Genomic DNA, 9523 nt, shown 5'->3' on the forward strand with positions numbered 1-9523 from the left:
CTGAATCGACACTGTCATCAGGCAGTGGTCATCGATTGGAGCAAGAGAGAAAAGATGAAGCAGAAGCGTAAGAGAGGAAGAGATTGATTTCGTTTCATTCTGTGTGTTTAACCAGTCACATAGGGATTGTATATATACTATGCAATGTAACCGATGTCATTAAAACGAAATCATAACTGTCACAATTAAAAACTGAAATCTATGATTAATAGCTCTTAATTCGTTTTTGTAATAGTTAACCAAAAAGAAAAAAAGAAATGCAAGCGCTCGCACACAAGTTCAGTGGCCCGAAGCCTATTTGGCTTGCATTTGCACCCCTTGCGTGCGCACGCAAGAGAGAGCCTTGGTTTTAATTAGTCTTACAAAAGTAGCTAGTCTTTGTAGTTATAAACCAATTTTCTTTTCCTTCTTCCACCAATGTGGGATGAGTTTTAAAAACCCACTTGACTCATTTATCTTCTCTTCAATTACCTTACTTTGACAAGCAATTTCTCATTCATTTTTAATCCGTTTTGGACGTGTGATATATCGAAACGTAGATATCAAGGAGGAGAACACAAATATATAATCAATAACTCGTTTTGATTATATTTAGAGCATTAAATTTGTGCTTAAAAATGGAGAAAATCCATTTTTGGAAATTAATGAAATATAATTTTCCAACAATATCCATAACTAGTCTATTACAAAGTAAGAGATGAATAAAAAGGGGTAAACACTATCAATTTCTCCTCTCTATCATAAAGATGTGTAGCTCCACGCACAAGTTAGAAAGATCATCGATAGAGCAAGACTGATACTGGTTAGCTGCTATTAGGTATTTCGTGTTTTTCATTTTGATTATCTGCAATTCGAATCTAGAAGTTAAAAAATTGAATAATTTCAATTGACGATAAAAGTAGGCCTGTTTTAATTTTGTTAAATTAATCTTAGATTTTGCATTGCTCTGTTTATTTATTTTTATTTTTATTTTTATAAATTTTTTTTGACAAACATATCAATTATTGTTGCCATCGTTGTTATATATGTGTTTGCAAGTGTGCGTTATGTAATCTTACTTTAGATTTCACATGGATTTGTTGAAAAGTAAGTATAAATGATTTCAACTGCATTTAAAATTTTAAATATTTTTTTGGGGATGGGTGGTTATAAATGATATAGTGAAATTGGTAATTATAAAATTTTGAATATTGAGGCTCAGGAACTTCAGTTTATGGAATTACTTGATTCTTGAATGTTCGCCTTGATATGAATTTCTAACATGATTATTGAATTTCTGCCATGCTACCAATCATTGCACGCATTTGCTTCATGTTTGATTACACCACTTTGAGTTTTTGCCTTAGTTCTTGAATTGGCGCTTGAAATTTGATTTTTGAAACACGTATTTGAATTTCTGGTTCTTTTAATACTTTGTGAAAGCACAATGGTGTAAGTGTATAATTAGATGAAATGAAATTAAGGATTGTCAAAATGTATGCTTTATCGTCTTACAATTGTTTGTTTACATTTTATAGTTTATATACGAGTAAAACTACATAGTTTTGTACTTTTGTATTTTTGTTGCTGCTGGTATCTTCAAAAACAGTTCACACCAGAAGACATTGAGCTAGCTGGAGGTCTTAAACAAATAAAAGATAAGTTCGAAGTCTCATTAAAGCTTTTAGGTTTTGCTATTTTGTGCAAAGAATGTAATGCCTTTACAATCATACATGGCTTAGGTTTTTTTATTAATGTAATCGACTAATCATAATTTTTACTGCATGTTTTTTTTTTTCCTTTGTAGGTTTTGTCAAGGAAAATTGAAAACGGATCTTTGCAGCGCAAATTTTAGTCTTTGCTGTTATTGACAAACTTCACATTAACTTGAATGTAAAAAATTGTATTTTTGCATTTATTATTACATAATGGATCGAAACTTGAAACTAATGATTTCTTTAACTAGTTTAACTAAAAACTTTAATGCTAGATTGAGTTTGAGCTTCTAGTTATTCTTTGAAGCCGAACTTCAGAGCATATCAAATTGATCGACATGATTACACACTTAAGCCAACTATGATGTTTCCATTATTCATGTCAAAAAAACCCGGTTGTTGAAAAATGCCCTATGACCCACTGATATGCGCCATACTCATAGAACTCCGTTGTAAGTTAAAAACCGGGACATACTGTTGTATAACTAAAAGCCACGGTTTTTCTATTGAAACCGGTTTTTACATAATATAACCCGTTTATTTAAGAAACCGGGTTTTATTTAGCGAGTCCTATGTGCCTTTTTGTAGTAGTTACATCCACGACGGGACTTAAAATTCGACCTCAAAGAGAGAGGACACCACCTGATACTGTTGAGCTAAAAACCTTTTGGTTGTTAAATATTCATTGAAGATAATTCACATGTAAAGAGTTATTGTACTTAATTTTTCAACATTATTAATTATTCACTAATTACACATTAACATATAATAATTTTTATGGGGAATATTCTATGTGAATGATTATGGTGTACAATAATGTTAAGATTTATGGAGTCATGAACAAATTGACAAGTTCCTAAGAGTTCAAGGGTCATAAATGAAACTTGGAAATTAAAACAATTGAATTGTTTAATATGTGAACGCAACAATTGAACATTTGAATTAGACGCGAACTTTCGGTGGAATAATCAATGGACGGCTAAAGAAAAATCTACGCATTTTTCAATCTATAGCGGCAATTTGTGTAAACAAAAGGAAAAGGCTTACGGCTCTCTCCTATATATATATATATATATATATATATATATATATATATATATATATATATATATATATATATATATATATATATGAATTGTAAGAAGAACGATGTAGCGTAGAACAACAAAAGTGCTGAGTGATATTACCATTTGTAATCTTATAGTGAGTTAATATAAAATCTAGTTGCGCGCGTGGACGTAGGATTTACACCGAATCCGAACCATGTAAAATCCTTGTGTTCTTTATTGCTTTATTTTCTCGTTTCGTTTGTGAGTGTGTGATAGTGTTTCCGCTGCGTGTACCCTGTCTCAATTCCTAACAACTGGTATCAGAGCCTGGTTAGCGAGGTTTTGGAGGGTACGATCGTTTTTTCTGTCACACACGAGTATACCTTATTTTTTTTGTTTGCCGTAATGGCTGAAGACAAGGTTATAATCGAAAGGTTCAATGGTTCTGATTTTAGCTGGTGGAAAATGCAATTAGAAGCATTGCTATGTCAGAAAGACTTGGACGTGGTACTCGGAGACAAACCGGAGAAAATGGAAAAAGTTGCTGAAGATGCGTGGAACTCAAAGGACAAGAAAGCCAAGGCGGTTATTACATTGTCGTTGACGAAGAGCGTTGCTTTCAACATCATGAATGAAACCACGGCGCGTGGTATGATGGAGGCTCTGTCAAATATGTATGAGAAACCATCGTCGGCTAACAAGGTGTTCTTCATGAGGGAGTTGTTTACTACAAGGATGAATGAGGAAGGCTCAGTTACGGTTCACATTAACAATCTAAATTCAATTATGTCCAGATTATCATCTGTGGGAATTAAATTTGATAACGAGACTCAAGCATCACTGCTACTAGCTTCTCTGCCTGATAGCTGGTCCGAAACAGTTACTGCTGTTACGAGTTCCGTGGGGACCAGTGGTATGACTTTTGAAGGGGTTAGAGATTTGGTTCTTGGCGAAGATATCAGACGCAAGAATCAAGGTGGATCTTCTTCTTCTGAGTTATTAAATATCAGAAGAGGGAGAGGGAATAGCAGGAATAGTGGAAGCAGTGGGAGTCGGGGAAGAAGTTCATCTAGAACTAGGAAGAATGTGAAGTGCTGGAACTGCCAGGAGGTGGGACATGTTAAGAGTCAATGTCCAAAGAAAGAATTAAACATTGCCGGTGCTGAGAGTGTGTCTGAGGATGATGCATTGTTACTCAGTATGGAAAGTTATGTAGACTCTTCGGTCATGGATTCAGGGGCTTCGTTTCACGCCATGGACAACGGGGAAACGATGGTGAATCTAAAAGAAGGAGATTTTGGAAAGGTACGTTTGGCAAATGACGAGATGCTTCAGGTAACGGGCATGGGAGATATTGATCTAGTTACTTCATTAGGAACTACATGGAGCCTGAAGAATGTCAGGGTTATTCCGGAGCTGAAGAAAAAATTGATTTCTGTTGGTCAGCTGGATAAACAAGGACTGGAAGTAAGGTTTGGTGGTGGTAAATGGATGGTGGTCAATGGTAATTCGGTGATTGCTCAAGGTTTGAAGCGTGGGTTATTGTATATGGTTGATGTACCTGATGAGGGAATTATGACCGTCCCTGTTAAGCAAGACAAAATCTGGTTCGCTAAATCTACGGCTAAGAGAGTTCATTTTGCAAACATGAATTCTGGAGCCAAAGAGATGTTAGCTGAACGAGTTCAAAAGTCTAAACCATTCAGGGGATTCTGTGACAGTGGGAGCACGAGACGTGTTCCTGGTACAGTTACAAAGAGCCGTTGGGTTTTGAAGACTAAGACTGAAAATTTCTCTCCTGTTGGATGTTTGCTATGTTTGGAGAGTGTTAGTGGTCCTCGGTGTATCTCTGGATCCGGTGGAGTGTCCAAACCAGTTGAGACAGAGGATGAGTCGGTGGCGGGATTAGCCATGGCTGAGTTGGAGCTTCAACTGGCCCTTTCTAGTAATTGATGATGAGGGGCGGCTGCAACTAGAGAAATCAGACTAAGTTTTAGCTTGTTCTTTGGAACTGGAAGCTTGAAGGACTTGGTTGTTTTTTAAGATTACTGGAGTAATTGAGAGTTGGATGGCGGAGAAAGACTAATTTGTTCAAGTCTCCAAGTGGAAGATTGTTAAGATTTATGGAGTCATGAACAAATTGACAAGTTCCTAAGAGTTCAAGGGCCATAAATGAAACTTGGAAATTAAAACAATTGAATTGTTGAATGGACGGTGGAATCAATTGTTTAATATTTATTGTCACTATCTCTAATTGTGAACGCAACAATTGAACATTTGAATTGGACGCGAACTTTCGGTGGAATAATCAATGGACGGCTAAAGAAAAATCTACGCATTTTTCAATCTATAGCGGCAATTTGTGTAAACAAAAGAAAAAGGCTTACGGCTCTCTCCTATATATATATATATATATATATATATATATATATATATATATATATATATATATATATATATATATATATATATATATGAATTGTAAGAAGAGCGATGTAGCGTAGAACAACAAAAGTGCTGAGTGATATTACCATTTGTAATCTTATAGTGAGTTAATATAAAATCTAGTTGCGCCCGTGGACGTAGGATTTACACCGAATCCGAACCACGTAAAATCCTTGTGTTCTTTATTGCTTTATTTTCTCGTTTCGTTTGTGAGTATGTGATAGTGTTTCCGCTGCGTGTACCCTGTCTCAATTCCTAACAAATAACTCTTTATGCATTATCAACTTACTTATCATACTACTTTAAAACTAGGATTTTATTCATTGCAGGTTGTTGCGGCAGAAATAGATTTAAAAATTGAAACTCTTTGTGTAGGACTTAAGTTGCGAAATTACAAAACTTAGGGACGAAAACCATACATATAAAGTTAGGAGGGTTTAACCTTCCAAAGTACAAAAGTTAATGACCAAAGCAATATGAAGCGAAATGCTTAAAAAAAAATTTACATAGAAACATAGAAAAAATCGAACCACGAAAACATAAAAAAATTACGTTGAAACGTACACAAATTCATATTTAACACTAGCATATAAATAAATAAAAAAAGGAAATAATTTTTTTTTAAATTAACCAAAGAAGTTTTTAAATTGACGTCGAAACATTTACTAACTCAAAATTATATGGGTAGTAACTATAGCAGAATTAGCTTATGTGTACAAAAAGGGTGACACTAAAGTTTAAATGTGAAGGGTGAAAATGATATTTAAAAAGTTTAAAGTTGAATTGGTAAAAATGAAATTTAAAAAACATAATGGGGTTAAAACCTCATTTGCCTGAAAAAAAAAAAAAGGTGAAAAATGTAGGTAAACACAAAGTAAAAGGGTGAACAAAAGCCATGGTAACTCTATTTTGCACCGAATTTTGTTTTTAGGATAGATATCATTATTATTTATATTTGGTATTTGGTATTTCGCAATAACTCACACAGCCGCATATATGTATTAGATAATCATTAGGTACGACTTGTTTTAGTCTCTATTTTATTATTTTTTTAGTTTCTATTCACACAGGCCGCATATATGATCTACTTGACGCATTGTTTAGTATGTATTTACATTATTGTCGCTTTAACGGCATATTCGCATTATTGAATTTTTTTGGAAAGAGAACTCTCCTAACGAGGGTTTCCGGGTCAGTTTTCGTGCACCGATTAATCCCCCGCTGCAAACATGAGACTTTGTCTCATGTACGGGAGTCACTGCAGGCGAACCTCCATGGGCACAAGGGCTAAGTGGTGCCAGGTTTGAACATGGGTCAATAGGTTATCTACCATATATTCCACATGTCTTACCAAGTCACCACAATCTAAGTGGTTAAAACATTAGGTAAATTTATGGTAAGAGCAATATTGATATTTTTTTTAAAACTTAATTGATGTTAAGAGCGATATTAATATTTTTACTTAAAACATAAGGTAAATTTATTTTTAGAAGAATTTTATAAAAATTTATTTATAGGTTTATATAAAAAAAATTATAATCTAACAATATTTGATGTTGACAATAGTACCTCTTCCTAAATCGTCGACGGTTTATGTCCTATATAAAATTTTATCTAGTTTAGTGTTTAGTAATAGACTAGAAAAAAAAATCATATGGTTGATTTACAAAACTCTATCCAATATGGTAGGAGTTAGTTAAGTGGGTTGATGATTTAAGTTTTGTGGTGAATAAATGTATGAAAATAAAAGTAGGATAGATGGTACGTGTGTTTGATGTTTCGAAAAAAAAAAATAAAAAAATAAAAAAATAAAAAAATAAAAAAATAAAAAAAAAAAGGAAAACTGCAATAAAGTCCCTAAATATTGGTTTCATAATCGATTTAGTCCTTATATATATTTTTTATTCAATTAAGTCCCAAATACCGGTAATCGTATTTAATTTAACCCTTTGACCAGGTCAACAGGTTATCTAATTTTTAAAAAATACATTTTCGGCGAAGATTTCAAAATTTATTACAAATTTGGTCCAAAATTTTCACTTTTGGCTTAGATTTTAAATTTTGTTACAAACTTGGTCCAAACTTTACCCTTTTTGCCCAAATTTTAGAGTTTTATTATGAATTCATCCTAACATTAGTTTTTTTACTACTTTTTTTCTCAAAGAATTGTTTATAATATGTTTTTTCTTTATAAAATCATATTTATACAAAAAAAACGTATTTTCACTTAAAAATCTTATATTTTCTATATAAAAACTTTTTTTAAAAACTTTTTTAGTATATGAAATATCTAGTTATAAAAATATATATTTATTGAGTATATAAATATATACAAATTATGTCAATATGGTCCTTCCAGAATTAACATTATACTTTCAACTGTCCTTGAGCAACCAATCTTTGGTAAACCTTAGATTGTCCTCGACAATTGCTTAATCATTATAGTCATATCCAATTCTAGACCTTTTCCCTTCATAATGCCCCAGGCATTTGGAAAATTTTAGAAAGGATGAATATAGCACATGTAATCGATCCAATATCCGAAGCATATGGGACACGATTCATGATGTCTCACATAAAGACTAAACCAGTCTTTTGCTATAATATTTCCATTTCAATTTTGCCAAGTTCTCAAATTTCAGATTATGAAAAGGGATGCCATAATCATAATCGAATTTTAGAACACAAATAATGGACCCATATATAGAATTTCCTTATGTTGAGCCATTCCAACATGAAATTCATAAATATATCCTTGATTAAATACGATTAAAATCTCAATCTAAGCTTTTAGAATTGAAATGAAGTATAATTTCCTCTCACTTAATTATAGCAAAACAACTTTTTCAACCCCTGCAACCTTACGAATTGAAACTTTTGTTTTCTATAATTAACATTGCTAACTTGAAACCTTTGTCATAATTATCATGCTCCCACTAACATGATGATTATTAGCATAACACTTATGCTCCCACTAGCTTTGACATGTACTCAGAAATCAGCTGACTTTCTTACCAAAGTTCAGATTTCTGATAATAGATTGTTTTGATAAAACTTTATCAAAATCATACACCTCTCTTAGATAGCTCACATGTGTGTCTAAACAATTTTAGAACTATGAAAAGGGATGTCGTAATCATAGTCTCAATTGTTTAGACCTTTGCCACTTCTCACAAGTCCATGTTAGTGTGCCGGTAAACCATACACGCTCCACTAACGACTTTGAGAATGCAAATATCACAATTGCTATCTAGCTAAAATCTACTTAGTGAAAGTGTTTCCTCACCATCATTTTCATGAATCGGAGAGAAACCTTATGACACTTAGATTTAATAGTGCATGTGTTCTTATCCATGTGAATTTGTCAAAACCATAATCACAAGACAAGGTTAGTGACAAATCCAAACTCATATTGATTAAACTTGTGCAATCTTAAATTCTTGCCATTTGGCAGCTCAGGTGCCTGTCATTGCTTCCAAGTAGTTGTGCAACCAATTGAGAACTCTCAGAACTCCTATGCAAAGCCAACTTGAATAGGCACAAAAATTTGAACACGATAGGTTATAAACCTCAAGTCGTGTGCTAGTGAAGGACTTTAGGTTTTATTCTTGATTAAGCCTTGAAACTTTCAAGAGCTTTAAGACTCCCACTGTCCTCTTGACATATAAGACTCCCTTGTCAAATATTCAAGAGATAGTGCGGATTCTTTATCAAGACTAACACTTTACACAATTGGCCTAAGTTGGTCTCTGTTTTATCCAAAACATCACAACTTACCAATTTCAAATGTACAAGAGTAGATAACCTTTTACTCTTACATTTGACTAGTGTTAACAAACCCTCTTTAAGATATGTCACTCAAGTTACAATCTTGGAGTATGACTCTAAGAATAGTTTTGGAACGAAGTATGACTCATCTTTTTGATTTAACCATTTCAACAATTCATGACTCCTCTTCTTAGTCATAAGAGATGACTTTAGAGGACCAATTGTGATATGGTATCTTAATCATTAAGATGATCATAAACATGATACTAAAGTACTCTCCCATCTTTTCAGATTTGAGAAACTTTTATCTTTCTGCCATACTTTGATTCTTCTTATTCGTTCTGTCTCACATTGAAACTTCTCCAATGCTACAGACTTATACTTAAACTTATAAGTATAACCATATTTACTGAACTTAAGTAAATCATGACGAATAGTCTTCTTGATCTTTTGTGGTGGACTTGACCAGTGCACAAGAATGTATACTCGATCCCTTAGTCCTTTCCTTATTCACATAAGGAATTAGTCTTAATTTTCCAAGCTGAAAGTTCTCATTCATCATACTAT

The sequence above is a fragment of the Lactuca virosa genome, chromosome 1, assembly GCF_052849685.1.
Source record: "Lactuca virosa cultivar CGN04683 chromosome 1, Lactuca_virosa_CGN04683_v6, whole genome shotgun sequence".
Lineage (NCBI taxonomy): Eukaryota > Viridiplantae > Streptophyta > Magnoliopsida > Asterales > Asteraceae > Lactuca > Lactuca virosa.